The sequence below is a fragment of the Poecilia reticulata genome, chromosome 4 (genome assembly GCF_904066995.2).
Source record: "Poecilia reticulata chromosome 4, P_reticulata-male-v2, whole genome shotgun sequence".
NCBI lineage: Eukaryota > Metazoa > Chordata > Actinopteri > Cyprinodontiformes > Poeciliidae > Poecilia > Poecilia reticulata.
In genome coordinates, this window is record NC_088833.1 from 29,547,018 (window position 1) to 29,561,501 (window position 14,484).

General features: G+C 40.8%; 1 long non-coding RNA gene across 2 annotated transcripts in view; it reads right to left on the reverse strand.

Moving 5' to 3' along the window:
- Positions 1-6,097: 6,097 nt before the first annotated feature.
- LOC108166208 (uncharacterized) overlaps positions 6,098-14,484 on the reverse strand; it is a 62,823-nt gene continuing 54,436 nt past the window's right edge. For both annotated transcript variants that reach the window (XR_014087368.1, XR_014087369.1), the window contains exons 3-5: positions 12,463-12,522; positions 9,829-9,946; positions 6,098-8,986 (exon numbers count right to left, since the gene is read on the reverse strand). This is a non-coding gene — a long non-coding RNA (uncharacterized LOC108166208). The remainder of the gene's footprint in view (positions 8,987-9,828; positions 9,947-12,462; positions 12,523-14,484) is intronic.

A 14,484-nucleotide genomic window follows, 5' to 3' on the forward strand; every position in this document is an offset into this window, starting at 1 on the left:
ACGGAGCGACGAACTAGATGTGAATGATGGCATAATAACAGAGAATCCGACGCTGAACAGTGAAAAATAAACACATGATGTGAAACACATGACGATTAGGCGGCGCAGTAGGTGATGAGTGAAGATGACTGATGGTCAATAAACGATAAAATAAATCTAGCAACAGAAAAAAAACTAAAGTGGACATAGCAATAAATTAGGGGAGGATAATACTAATCAAATGAAACTAAATGGAAATGAATGAAGAACAAAATGCAAGAATAAACTAAGAAACTAAAGTAAATACAGAAGAATAAGCTGGTATGGCAAGACCTTTCGAGCAATAATTAATACAGAGGACTGTATGACAAGAAAAACAGACACTATTTCCAGATAAAAGGTAAAATAATATTGTTGAAGTGCCATGGGTTTGTTGAAACCACATCTAATACTGAGAATAAATATATCTTACAGACCATAACAGTAAATAACTTATCAGTTATTTATGTTTTTAATTAGATTTGATATATTTATTTCTTCAATATTATTTTTCATGTCAGTGTTAATGTCATGAGGCTGATGACTCCATGACACTTTGAATTTGACTCATTAGGATTTGATTAAGAACCAGATTTGTTCTTTGTAATTTCTGTCCAGTAAAACTATTAATATATAAATCAAGACAGGTCTACATAAAGATATAATCCATGTTTCTGTCTCATATTTGTATGGCATTAAAAGGATCTGGAACTTTTGTTTTTCCACTGAAAGCTCTGGTTTGCACAATAAATGCCATGTGGGTGTAGTTTTATGGATGATGCTCTGATGTCCCATTCTCCTGAAGGCAGCGCAGAGCTGCACCACCAGAAACTGACAAACACTCAAGAGAAGAAGAGCTATGATTAATGTAGTTACAGTTCTATCCATGTTTTAATGTTGCAGAGCTCAGTCGTTATGCAAATAGATCAAAGTTTAAACTGCCATGTTGAACATCTTTTATCTGGTCATTTTGTGGAATATTTAACAACTAGAAAATGGAAAAAAATAAGAATATTTTTCCACTCTGATTGGCTGCTGTTAGGCCTACCAATTTTAACTTGAATGTTCATTGCATTTTTCATAGACACCTGTGAAAATAATTTCTATTCCCACGACTTTTTTGTTCTCTGGGAAATTATTTGATGATGAATACAGAAACAAGCATAAAAATCAAAACATCTACAATAGTGATAGTAATATTAATAAAATAATGGTCAGTGCAAAGTAGCCTACAAATTTTTTGGTGGGGGCGGTGAGGGACCTGGATAAAGGCTGGGGGGGCGCTGGCCCAAAAAAGGTTGAGAAACACTGCACTAATACTTGAGATCTCCATTAAATATCCTTAAAACTCCCTATTTTAACAACTCAACCACAAAATATACCTTAATATTCATCAATACCACAATGAAAACCTACTTTACAACCAATCAGTGACAAGGAAAATGAATGGCGTTCCTGAATTGGCTGTTTTGGAAGTGCTATCCAATAGTTTGTCATGTAGCTTTATGCCTGTATGTAGTGCAGCTTCCCAAGCTGCATTTTCTTTTGAACATTTTAGATATGCTTCATGCAAAAATCTGTGAATAAAAGGATTTTCCACAAATAATTTGGAATCATGTTCCACAGACCAATCTACATAACACTGAACCGTGAATACGCCGGGTTCTACCGGTCCAATTGTTGGCAGGTTTGCAACTAAGACGCAAAAATACAGGACAAAAAATGAAGTGGAACAATGTTGTAATCTGAATTCTGTATTTCAACATCAATTGCATGTGCATCATAAAGCTGCTCAGAAGTGTTCACGCTGAATCCTTCAGGCAAAAAAAAAAAAAAAAAAAAGTATTAGTAAATTGACAGTGAAAGTTATAAGAAACTGTGGAGGAATTTGGAGCAACTTCACGGGAAGCGGAACCTCCAGAAGGCTGGAGAAGCCTATCGATTTCTAAAATACATTTTAAAAGGTCCCATGCCTGACTTTGGGTTTGACAGCTGGATTTGTGAAGACTTTGAACTAGCACCAGAAAAAGGCTGCTCAGATAACACCTAACAAGACAGCGCTGGTATGGACTGGGCTAAGAGGGTCTTAAGGAGGCAGACAGAACCAGCTGAAGACTCTGATTTACCCGGCACGGAGGGCCGACCCTGGGCAACAGCCGCTAATGGTATGGGAGGATGTTGGAAAAATGTTCAGCTCAAATTTGCATTTAAAAAAAAAATGAAGGGGGGGGGAGTAAGGGGAGGAGAAGGAATGCCAATGGCAAATTTGGATAACAAGACAACAGAAGAGGGCGAGGAAGACGCAGGGTGGGAAGAGTCAGCAGCGTCTTTAATAATATCAGGAAAAAGTCAGAAAATGAAAAATCTGCCTATAGGTATGGGGCTAATTAACAAAGTTTTGTCTGAGAGAGGAATCCAGGGCAAAAGGGAACAGTTAGATTCAATATTCCCCAAAGATTGTCTTCAAAGCTTAAACCGAGGATATTAAATGCATCAGAAATAATAATAATGCAAGTGTGTGTCACTGCTGCCGGCTTCTGTCTCTTTGAACAGGGAAGATTTACAGTGTGTGTGTGCGTGTGTACGTGTGCGCGTGCTTGTGTGTGTGCGTGTGTGTGTGTGTGGGTTGGTATCCGTTGTGTGGGTTGGATGCTTTAAACTCCTGAAATACTGTATTGTTCCCAATCAGCAAACAGCAGTTTGCATGAGAGGGAGGAATATTACCATATCTGCATACATTCAGAGATAAAATACACACCTAAAGCAGCTCCTCCTCTTCCTCCTCCTCCTCTGTGGGCCCTGCGCCCTGGAGATCCCCCATTACAAATTAAAGCTCTTGAAAAAGCATCTGTCTGCCTGGGACATGGTCACCGTAGGACCCCTGTGTGTTGATGAGAAGAGGAACAGCGCAGATGAGCAGAAGTTTATTTTTTTAACACATTCTTCTGCATTCTAAAGACAGCCACATTTGTCTTCACAATTGAACCGTGGTCCCGTGACAATCTCTCAGTATATGACAAGTCAGGGAACGGCTGGTCTAATTCAGATGTGCATGTGCTTCCGCAGAGCAGCTCGCCTGCTGTTAAGCTAAGGCATCAGATACAGATTTGTCTTTCTTCCTCTTCTTGGTTCTTCCATGTCCCTGAGAGTTAAAGTCTCAGTGAAGCTCGCTAACTTCCGTGGTGCCATGTGGAGATAATCATTTTACATTTAGCCGTGGGATTGAAAGAAGCTATAATGTAGAACTTAGTTTAAAAGAATAGGTTGTTTTTTTTGCCTTTTAAGTGCGCTGTCAGAAGTATGTGCTTTTGATTAATCAGTGTCTAAAGACTCCAATGCACAAAGCGTCAACAGGGACAAACATCAGTGGAAGTTCCCCCTCTGTTGGTTCACATCATGCTGTCTCTATTCAGCGCATCTGAAACCATGGCAATGACAACAACCGACAGCTTGGATATGTTATCTGCCTGGACAATAAGATGTAACAATCTACCACAAATCTGGAACAAACTTCCAGAAAACTACAGAACTGCTGAAAAACTGAGTTTCTTCAAATCAAGGCTAAAACCCGCCTGTGTTAAGCTGCCTTTGGCCCATAAAAAACAACATATTTGATGTGTATTGATGATTTTAACAATGGAAGTCAACAAAATCTAATGTCTATTTCTGGTTTCTACAACTGTTGACTCTCTGACATGTTTGTGATGTTTTTATGTTGTCATGATGAAAGCACTTTGACTGCCTTGTTGCTGAAATGTGCTACACAAATAAAGACTGACTGCCTGAATCCAGCGCAGACCACAGTAGTGGAGTGTGACATTAACCTGGTTCCTCCCCAGTCAGCTGCGACCAGATTCGTCTCCGTTTGCAGATGCTGCGCCGTTCGTCAGTGGTGGTACAAGCCTAGTCAGACATTGTGTGCAAGCCATTTGATTGGCAGCGGACCACATTTGTTGATTGGCCCGACAAATCCACAACGAGACTGTAGTAGTTGGCGAGCTGCAAGTTGATATTTCCATGGTCAGTCTTTGAGAGTCTAAACCTTTGGAAGAGTGCAAACAGGGTCAACTAGACGGAGCAACCCGCAACAAACAATTATACCAAGAGATTTCAGAGAAACTAGGCGCCAAACGGTTAACTCGCAAAATGACATCATGGCAGCGTTGGCCACAGCTCATGGTCCACCCACAGTCCTGCTCTTGTAAATGCTCAGATAAACATGATCACACTGCAAATGGAGACACACTCCACTTAACCGAACCAGATATTAATCAGCCAGAGTGAGCCTCGACAATGGAGAAAACTTTAGACTTGGCAACAAACAAGAATAAACTACACAGGTCCTTTTTGTTGTGACTGGCGCCTACAGTGTCCTTGATGAAGCATTCCTGACCCCTGAACCTTTCCACCGAGTCTTCAGAAGCAAACCAATCAGGTCAGTCAGAGGACAGAGTGTACCTGAGTGTAAGTTGTTCTTAGTCTGAATCCAGCTGTTCTGTGAAGGCCTCAGAGGTTTGTTAGAGAACATCAGTGAACAAATAGTTCCTCTGTGACTCTGGGGACAGATTCTTCATTCAGGTGAGAGAATTGATCAGCTGTAATACAAGTCATGCATCAAACAAAGTTGCTTTTAGTGCAAAAGTGATATGGCATCAATAGTTGTTGAAAGAAACAATAAGCAGTCAAATTACATGGGCACGAGTTACCATTCTTTGCTAATTTCATATACGTTTAAAAAAATAAAATCCTCTACTGTAAGAAGAACAATCTGAGCAGAATTATGAGCTGAAAGTTGACAAGCTTAGAAAACTTACAGGTTTCTGTCAAAATCATTGGGGATAGCAAAGTGTTGGAAAGTGGAACAATTCACAACAAGTTCTTGGAACATACATTACACTGGACTCGAAGCACAAATCTCTCTAACCGTTTGTCCATAGGAACTTATCTGAAGGCAAGTTGCAGCAGAAAAAAAGATGTCATGGCATTTTGGGTGAAATAAACCTTTAATATCCCATGTAGAGAAAGGGAGCTAATACAGCCATCGCTGTAGTTGAACCAAACGCTGGTGTTGTGCTCCTAAAACAAACAGTTTCCTGCTAGGCAGCCCTCAAATATGGAAGGCCAATTCAGCATGGCAATAAGTTAAGAATTACCATGGAAGAACTCCTGATTTGAGCCCCTTAGCCCTTTTCCCAGCAGCTTGTTTACAGTCGGACTCACTGAAGGTTGACCCCGGCTCTTGTCAACCTTGAGCAGGTCTCTGACTCCGGGCCAGTCCCATCTGACGCCTCTGTCCGTTTGCAGAACTCAGAGGGCTGAGGGGTCAGCTCCGTTCTTACACCGTCAAGCCCCCTTTGCCTAGATCCTCGCTCTGCCAACTCCACTTACTGTCTCCTGCCCCTTCTCCCGCTCCCTTCTCCAATCCGCTGCTACCTCTGACCGACCCTGATACATAGCAGAGCACCACAAGACGCCGTTTCCCTCTCAGCCAACAGGGAGGGTTATGTGTTGTGTTATCTCTCGCTATCCGTGCTTTTCTCCACTTTTTTTTTTTCCAAAACTGTCGGCTCACATTGCATTACAGCTCCTTGCTATAAGACTCCGAGCCATTGCAAAAGGATCAGCTTCTATTAGGGCACCTATTATCATCTCAAATCAGTCGTATTTTAGCATTTAAGTGTCGAAAGTTCACGCTGGATTTTCCAGCACCATGCCTGAAGGTAAAGAAGGCACATCAGGCGGCCGCCGATAACATGTTCTCTCTCTCTTTCTCTCTTTTTTTTCCCACTCTCTCGTTCTCTAACATCCTGACTGTTTTTGAAATTACGAGAGATTTCACAGGGCCGGCGCTAGGCGTGATGAAATGCTCACTGAAAGTGCCTGGCACTAGCAATAAACGTTCACAATGTTCAGCCAGTTGTTGCACAGTGCGCCCAATATTAAGCTAATCAGTCACTTTTGTCTTCTAGGCAACGCTTGAGTCCTCTTTTACAATTCTATTTACCATTTCAAGTGAAGCCACCCCCTCCTGTGCCCACTGCCCACTCCCTGCATCCACACACACACACACACACACGCACACACACGCACACACACACACACCCCGCCCTCCCACCTCCCATCTGACCCGAGGCTGTTCATCTCTAATGAAAGAGAAGATAACGCGCAGACAGCCGGGATCACACACCAAGAAGCCTGCCCTACATATAGAGCCATTCTGTCCACCAAATACTTCACAAGATGTCACTGACATTATTTAAAGTGATTACATTTAGCGGGAGTGAATGTCACGGAGCGGCACAATTACTCTCGTGGCAAATTTAGCCCTTCTGACAATTTCCCCCCTACAGGTTTTCTCCCTCACTGTGCGTGTGTAAACCCCGCAAAAAAACCACTAAGTGTGCCGTCGTGGATGCAAGCGAGAGCGGCGCATGGTGAAACAAAGAAAATGCTGGCTTATGTCTCAATCCAAGAGGAAACATTTGCTGTCAAGTGAGTTCATTTTGGTAAATGACGTGAGAACGCTGGTGCTGGCCTTGGAACGGCTTCTCCACATCTCACAGCACAGACTGATGCCGTTTTATTTTTTTCTGACTTAACTAGAGTTTGAAGAGACATATTGATTACATCCATTAAGTCACTGCATATACACAAGCTGCATTTCTATCGACCTTAAAATTGTGTTAACTGGAATTATGAAAATCAGTTTGCCAATTGTGAAAAAACTCACTTTCCTCTCTTAGGTTTTTAGATCTTGTTTTTTTACAACTTGTTTTTCAGCTGTATCCAAGATAGTGTATTTCAGTGGAAACACTTTGATGTCATACAAGTTATGTGATCAACAACTGGATGTTACTACTGACAAAAAAGATGAAGACGATGACAGGAAGTGGTAGGTGGATGTTTTTGTAACGACTGAACGTGTAAACAACCTTATCTGCTGTTCTTATTTAATGCAAACACCACAATTGTGAAGTCATGTTTGTTCGACACTGGCAGAATATCAAAGTTTTGCGAACATTTCTAATGGAAATGCAGCAACTGTCTTGAAATATTTCACTTACACCTTCAGCCTTTTCTTGCATTGTCAAATTGAAGTCACAAATTTGAATTTTATGGTATTTTATGTGACAGATCAATACGAAGTAGTGCACGTTTGTGATGTAAAAGGAAGTAAAATGTTGCCACCATTATGGAATGAAAAGGTTTTGCTACAAGGACTTTCTTCTTGCCACTCTCTCACAAAGAGTGTATCAGCATAGCATCGTACCAGAATGGGTTACGGTTATTTCTGCAAGACATATTTAGTTACTCCATAGTCCAAAAAAGTAGCATTATAACATCACTGTAGGTACTTGCAGACATGAACACACACATTAAGTCATTCTCACTTACCCACGCACATACACACACACACACACACACACACACACACACACACACAAAATAATTGAGATTCTTTCTCACAAGGACATGCAGAGCCTGCAGCAAGTGCTTAATTGCACAAGCTATCATTACACGGAAAATCAACAATTTTAAAAATACACCGAGCACCTTTCATCTTCACCCTCCTCTAATCGCACCAGTAAGAGCCGTCTGGAAGGGAGCTTGATGTAGTCAAACTATCTAAACAGCGCCAGCGGGTGCCTCGCAATCAGCACCACTGATGCAGATACTTTTGGACACGGCGGAGTGCCGCAACTCCGCCTCGCGCCGCTGCCATTCCTCTCGCCATCTCGTCTCCAGTGAGGAATCAGATGTGACCCCGTGTGCCATGTTTGCCTGTCTCGCCTGTAGTGAACAGCAGAGGAAATAATGGGCCAGAATTGTGCAAACCGACACAGATCTCTCTCCCGCCGTCGCGTTGGTCTGGGCTTTGCCTCTGAAAAGTGATTCTGGAGGCTGTTGTTGAAAGCGAGCCGTTACCCGCTTCTGTCTTTTTATAGCGGCAAGGATGCGCCTGTCACCCTTCATCCCGACTGAATCGCTGGTCTCAGCCCTTAGGGAAATGATATAATGAGGACCTCTATGTCCTCTCTTTGCCTCATTGCAACCGTAAACGCTTCACCCAGCCGGTGCTTTTGACCGGCTGAGGTGGAACTATCGGCCTGGAACAGAGTGCAGCAGTCCATCAGGTCCGTGTAATGTGCCGTCTGAATTTTCACAGCTTCTACATTTGCATTAACGCAGGTTTCATTTAAATCAGGCCTTTGTGGATCTACTAGAATATTAGAGTTTCATCAGTGGTTAGTTAATTTTGCTGTCTTCAATGGTGAAAGCCAAATGGGGCAAAAAAAAAAAAGAAAATCTATTTAGAATCAGCTTTTTTCTTTTGCTACTTCTAAATAATTGAGCAGTTCTGCTGAGTTTGTGTGTAGCAATTAGCAGAAACAAGCTTAGGGACCAAGTGGCATTCCAGGTCAAAGGCCAACTCACATTTGAGGCTGACGAACACAACCGACTCCCAATTTACACACAGTGGCCCAACCTCTTAGCCTTATTATTGACAAATGCATAACAGCAATGTCAAGTGCTCAAGGGTGATCTTTTTTTGTTTTGTATTTTTTTCTCTCTTTTTTTTTTCTTTCCCCGTTTCCTGATCCGGGACTCCCTGGAGTATGGTGCAGAAACATATTCTCTTCAAACAATCCCAATGACAGCCAAATAGCCTGCTTGTCGCTTGTAAAAAACCTTCTAATGATGCGAGTCAGGGGAGCGCCCCGCCTTGTTGTAGCAGACGACTCCCCTGTGTACGACAGAAAGCAGAAGAGAGGGGAAAAAAAATAATAATCATGTTTCCCCCAAATCATTGCTTCTTGTGAAACCGACGACACCAGAGCATCTAAACAAACCTCTTCTCAGACGGTCTCGCTCCTGCTTTTCTGCTCCGCTAAGTCAACATTCATTACAATAACCATTAAATTTCCATTTTCAAACAGCTTTTGCACGCAGTCGCAGACCGGAAAATCTATTGGAAAAAAAATTGGACATGATAGGTACATGAGTGGAAACAGGGGTTCTTGGTGGTGCCGTTGCCTCGCGTTACTACGGAGGCAATGGTTCTGAGTCCCCCTGGCTCCCCCCTCATCTTTCATATGAAAATTAGAACAAAGATGTTAGGAAGTTGGATGTTTGCTGTCTGGGGCTCTGGAAATATTTGGGGGGGAAGAAGGTAAAATCACCTTCATGTATCCCTAATGTGATTTCTTGTTAGAGATTGTAATCGCAGACACGACATGTTTGCACCTCTCAGGTTTGAAAATGCTGGCAGCTAATCTTGGATATGCACGTTTTCAGAAAGGTTCCCTCCCTGTATTTGTTAAAGGATTTTATTTCAGGATGTATGATTTGCTCTTATGATGATTTTCAAATTTATTTTGTAAGCTAACTCACAACAGTCTATGAAATTAAGCGTGAAAGATGTGGGGGGTTTTTTATGTTTGTAATTTTACATGCTTGAGTTCTCTGGTAGAAGTGGGATAATAAACCCAACGAGTTCACGGAAAGTTGACAAAAACAAGACACTTTGCAAAATTTTCAAAAAACTAAAGCCTACAGAGTAAACATTTCACAAACTGTTTCAATTAGTGGTAATCGTATCTTTAATCTAGGTTTGGCTTGTCTGATTCAGTTTTTAAGCATGTCTAATGCTTACATGTTTTTAAATATCTTTAAAAATATTTTAAAGAAGATACTGTTTTTGTGTTTCCACAAAAAGGATTTTATAAATCTTAAGCTGTGTCTCGAACCCATATTGTTTGGAACTAGAGGTGATCAAATGCATCCCAGACTGTAAAACTATAAACATACCTTTAGCTTAGCAGCAACAGGAAGCTTTGAAGCAGATTCTGACGTTAGCATTGTTAGCAGCTAATGGTTAGCCAGTTGCAGTCTCTTCTTCTCTCTTTTCTCCAGAGGACCTAAATTGCTGCAACAAAAACAGTTTAGAAGTGACTGTGTGCTTTCTATTGTTTGTAGACGACTAGTTTAGACATGCTTAACATGCTAATAAAAACCAATTTTTGGCTAATAAAATAGTTTTTTATAAGCGGAAAGGCTAATAAAATTGGTTTTAATTAGCCAATTTTGTCAACACAACAGGGCAATAACTAAAGCTACTACCTTTTATACTTTAAAGTAAGAAAAAACATAGATGTAAACATGTCAAAGTTAAAACATCTTGACATGCCAGACTATAAAAATAGTTGATTAACTATGTGAGACAGTCCTGCTTCCAAAGAGTGGACTACCTTGGACATCTTTTTTATTTTATTTTATTTTTATGTTTTTAAGATTAGCCAGCCCTTCTTTTTGTATGTAGAAAGTTGGACTTTTTAGCAGAGCTCCGGTCCAAATTGACCCATTTGACTGCAACTTTGGCTTTTCTGTCTAGTCAACAGAAACGTCCCTAAGAGGTTTACCTTGATACTGTGGGATTTAGTGTCACAAGATGCCATTTGCCTCGGCAACCAGTGATGTGATGATACACCAGAGGTTAAAATAATAATTTTAAATAGCCAAAACTTTTGTAGCACATTTCCTTTATTCCATTTTTGAATTGTTCATAAAGTATTCATTTGCGCCGAATATCATAGCTGAAGCCACAGTTACATGCTAACCCTCATGAAAATGACCAAACAAATTTACAGGCTAATTAGAAAACCAGAGAGCGAACATAGATGATCCTTGATCTTAAGGGAGCAGGCCAAGTTCACAGTGAGATCACACAGCTTCCATTAAAAACAGATGATCTTCATGTTCACTGAGCACATGACAGGGCGGCCAACGAGAGCACGGTGCAGGAGGCTCTGTGTCTTAATGCCAAGAAAGTGGGAGTGCTAACGGGTCCTGATTAGCTCCGTTTATCTCTAATTAATTACCTTTACCTAATTAGATGCTCTGTTTCAGCTAGACACGGAGTCAAGTAGACTAGATTATTAGTGTGCTCATCGTGCCTTTATAAAGGGTTGAAATTAATGTTACGTGCAAAAGAATCCGCTGCTTTAATTGCACAGGTGTTGCCTTATGGCAACACTTCATCATCCGCCGGCTCCCCAGGATTATTAGCAGGGATCCTTACAAAGGGACTCCTCTGTGAACTGCACCGTCGCAGCAGCTCATTAGTTAGGCTTGTTATTGTATTATTTATTACATTTGGCCTTCCCCCATTGCCCATATTGATTCATGGGTCCTGTTTTTTTTTTGTTTTTTAAACTCCTTCTCTTCCCGGTTGTCTGTTATTCCAAAGCCAGTTAGCGAGTTAATTTTCAAAGACCTAGAGCTATTTAAAAAAAAAAGAAAAAGAAAAAAGAAAGAATAGGAAAGAAAGAAAACGTGGAAGAGCATATTCTCACACTAACATCTCCTGTTTTAAAGATAAGCCCCCCCAATACATTTTTAAATAGCTTCCTGTGATAAACAAGAAAAACGCTCAAACTGAAAAAAGAGAAGAAATATGAGGGGAAATTAATTGGATTATAACTAACATTGCATTAATAAAATAAAACATTTAAATCCCTACAGTGGGTTTTTGGATATTGAAAGAAAAAAAAAGATTTTCTATTAACTTTTAAGCTACAAAATAGGAATCCATTTTACATTCAAAGGTACCTTGAAGATAAGCTCAACATTTAGGACTGATAATCTTGTTTTACTTGTGTTTAATGAAGTGTTTGCCAGGGTTACTGACCTTGGCAAATAAAAAGAAAAAAAATGAGGCAAGAAAAAGTCAAACTTTGACTGAAAAAATAATGAAGCTGAGAGGGGCAGGATGTAACGGTTAACAACTGAAAATCCACTGGGCCTTTTCCCCGTTTAAAGCTGCTGAATTGATGGACAGCCTTTTTTTTCCCTGAGTTTTAGTTGAGTTTTACTCGCTGCAGTCTTATTTAAAACAATTGGTGCCAATATTAAGAAAAGTGTACTCTATTTCCTGCTGCAAGAATAGCAGAAGTAAAGGAAGTTTAAAAAATGTTTTTTTCTTGAGTTTACTGCAGAATGATCCATCTGTTCCAAATTCAGCAGCGTTCCTCCATGAGTTCCTCCCGGGAATCCCAAAGTTCTGTACTGGTGGATCCTTCAGATCTGATTACACTCTCCTGGCTTTAGGCTCATTCATTTGTCAGATGCATCATTCACACTAGACACACAGGTGTACACTGATTGTAGAAGTTTAAGATCCAGAATTGCAGATGGTTAGAAATGCAACTTGGAGTTTATCTGCTCTTTGTGGCATCAATAAATAAAGCTCAATTGGACGTAAACAGCTGCTGCAACCTGAAAGAAGTTTAGGATGAACTTTAGCTTCATCATGCAGAAGAGAATCGTTTTTTAGGGAAAGGATCCGATTTTCTGTTGTTGCTCTTAAATGAGAATATTTGAAAATGTTGCAAGAAAAACAAAAACCCAAAAATAAAGAAAGTAATAACAATCCATCAGCTATACCTGCGTGTCTTTACTGGGTCGTGGGGTCCAGTGGTCATTGGTCAAGAAGCGGAGAACGTCCTGGACAAGACAAGAGAAAAACACATTGATAGAAATGAAGTGGCTGAGGCCATGTTTTCAAATAAGAATAGAAAAATAAGTTATCATCCCACAGCAGGGAAGTTCAGGTGCATTAGCACCAGTGTAACAGATCATCAAGGCATGTAGGTTCACACACAGACGAAAATATGAAAATATATGAAAAACAACAAAATAGAAAAAATAATCTACTGGGCAAAATTTCAACATAAAATCAAAAATAGTGCATTCTGATCCAAAGGGAAGTACAGCTGAGCAGGATGGTTAGTTTTTTTAAAATGTACAAAATATGTTCAACTCTGTCATTCTCTTTCCGTCGGCCTGCCAGTTTGCTTCCCTTCTCAGCTATTATCACCTTATTCTCCACAGCCTGCATTCTTCCTCAACTGTCCCCATTTGCCTCTCATTGTTTGCTTTTCGTTTCCTCCTCTGCCTCGGTATTTAAGATCCTTCACTTTCATTGGTGTGCACATTACTCAGTACTATCACAGTCTTCACCTCTGCTACTGTTTCCATGTTCCTGTGCATCACTATAAGGTTCTTTTTGTTATTCTTTTGGTTATGCTTACTAAAAACTCATCTATCTTTTGCATACACTCGAGTACTGCCAGCCTTCATATGCAATTTTGCTCAAAAATCTCAATCACAGTTCATTCTGGGTGTTCTCCTATTCACTTGGATTCCTCTCCTGTAGATTTTCAACCGGGCCAATCAGAGAACAGAAGAAGTTGTGAACGATGATGATTATCTGCATTGCTTTAGAATTGTAGTCTGTCTGTAGTTTCAGAAATGGCAGCAGAGGTAACGTATGAAGCTGTTCAGTCAGTGCTGGACACGCTTCTAAATATTGAATAAACTTCAACAGTCGCCTCTTGCCACTTCTCACTTCATTGTGGATGATGGTTGTTCACAGCACATGCAATTTCCAGTAGGTTTTTAAGTACCAAACTGGCTTATTACAAAAGTCACAGCCAAATTGTATCCAATATTGATTGGGTAAAATTTAAAACCAAAACACAGTCCACACCTCCAGGAAGAAATTGTTTCTCGATAATCCAGGGTTCAGACGCTTTGTGCGAAGAAAATTGCGTAAAAAGAGAGGCTGGATTTTTACCAAATAACACATCAGGACCGTTACCTTTTTTAAATGTTTAATTTGTTTGACAAACACAAAGAAGAATATTGCTACCTTCCTAAAATAAGGTGGCATTTTCAGTAATTTTTTGGAAAAAGTGTTTTTTTTTTTTTTTGGCCAGATCATCTTTTGGAAAAAAAATAACTTAGGCCACTGGCAATGTGAATTAAGTATGCATTTGGACCGAATATTACATGGAACTGAAGATTTTGGGAAGAAAAAAGGAAAATGGGAAGTATGGAAAGGGTCTTTCCTCTTTATCCCGAACTCAGTTCCATCATCCTTTTCTTTCTTTCCTCCAATTCCACATTACATTGTTTCAGAGAGGGGGGAGAAGGGGGAGGTAGAGGGGGCAAGGCTGACAGCTTGAGGAAGTCTGATGTCCTGGCACCTAAATAGCCCTGGCAAAGAAGTGCATGATGCAGTGAAGGGAGGAATGTGGAGGGAGAGGGAAAGACAGCCCGGGGGAAGCGCTCCGCTGGACTTGCATATGGTCCTCTCCTGGTCAGCTCCTCCACCGCTTCCTCCTCACCACTTATGGGCCCTCGCAACCGCGTCTTATGGCACCTTTGCCAATAAGAATGGGCAAGGCAACAGAAACCAAGCATGCTCAAGGCCACTGACCTGGAAATGCGGCTCAACCTAGCAAGCCCACTCACTAACCCCTGCTGGATTTGTATAGCCAGGAGAATGTACCTCCCCCCATCCACCCCTCCTTACCCATGAATACACTTCATATCACGCTCAGCTTCCTGGCAGTTGTTGTTATTGTCCTCCAATGAATGTGGAAACGCTCAGTCCAAATATGT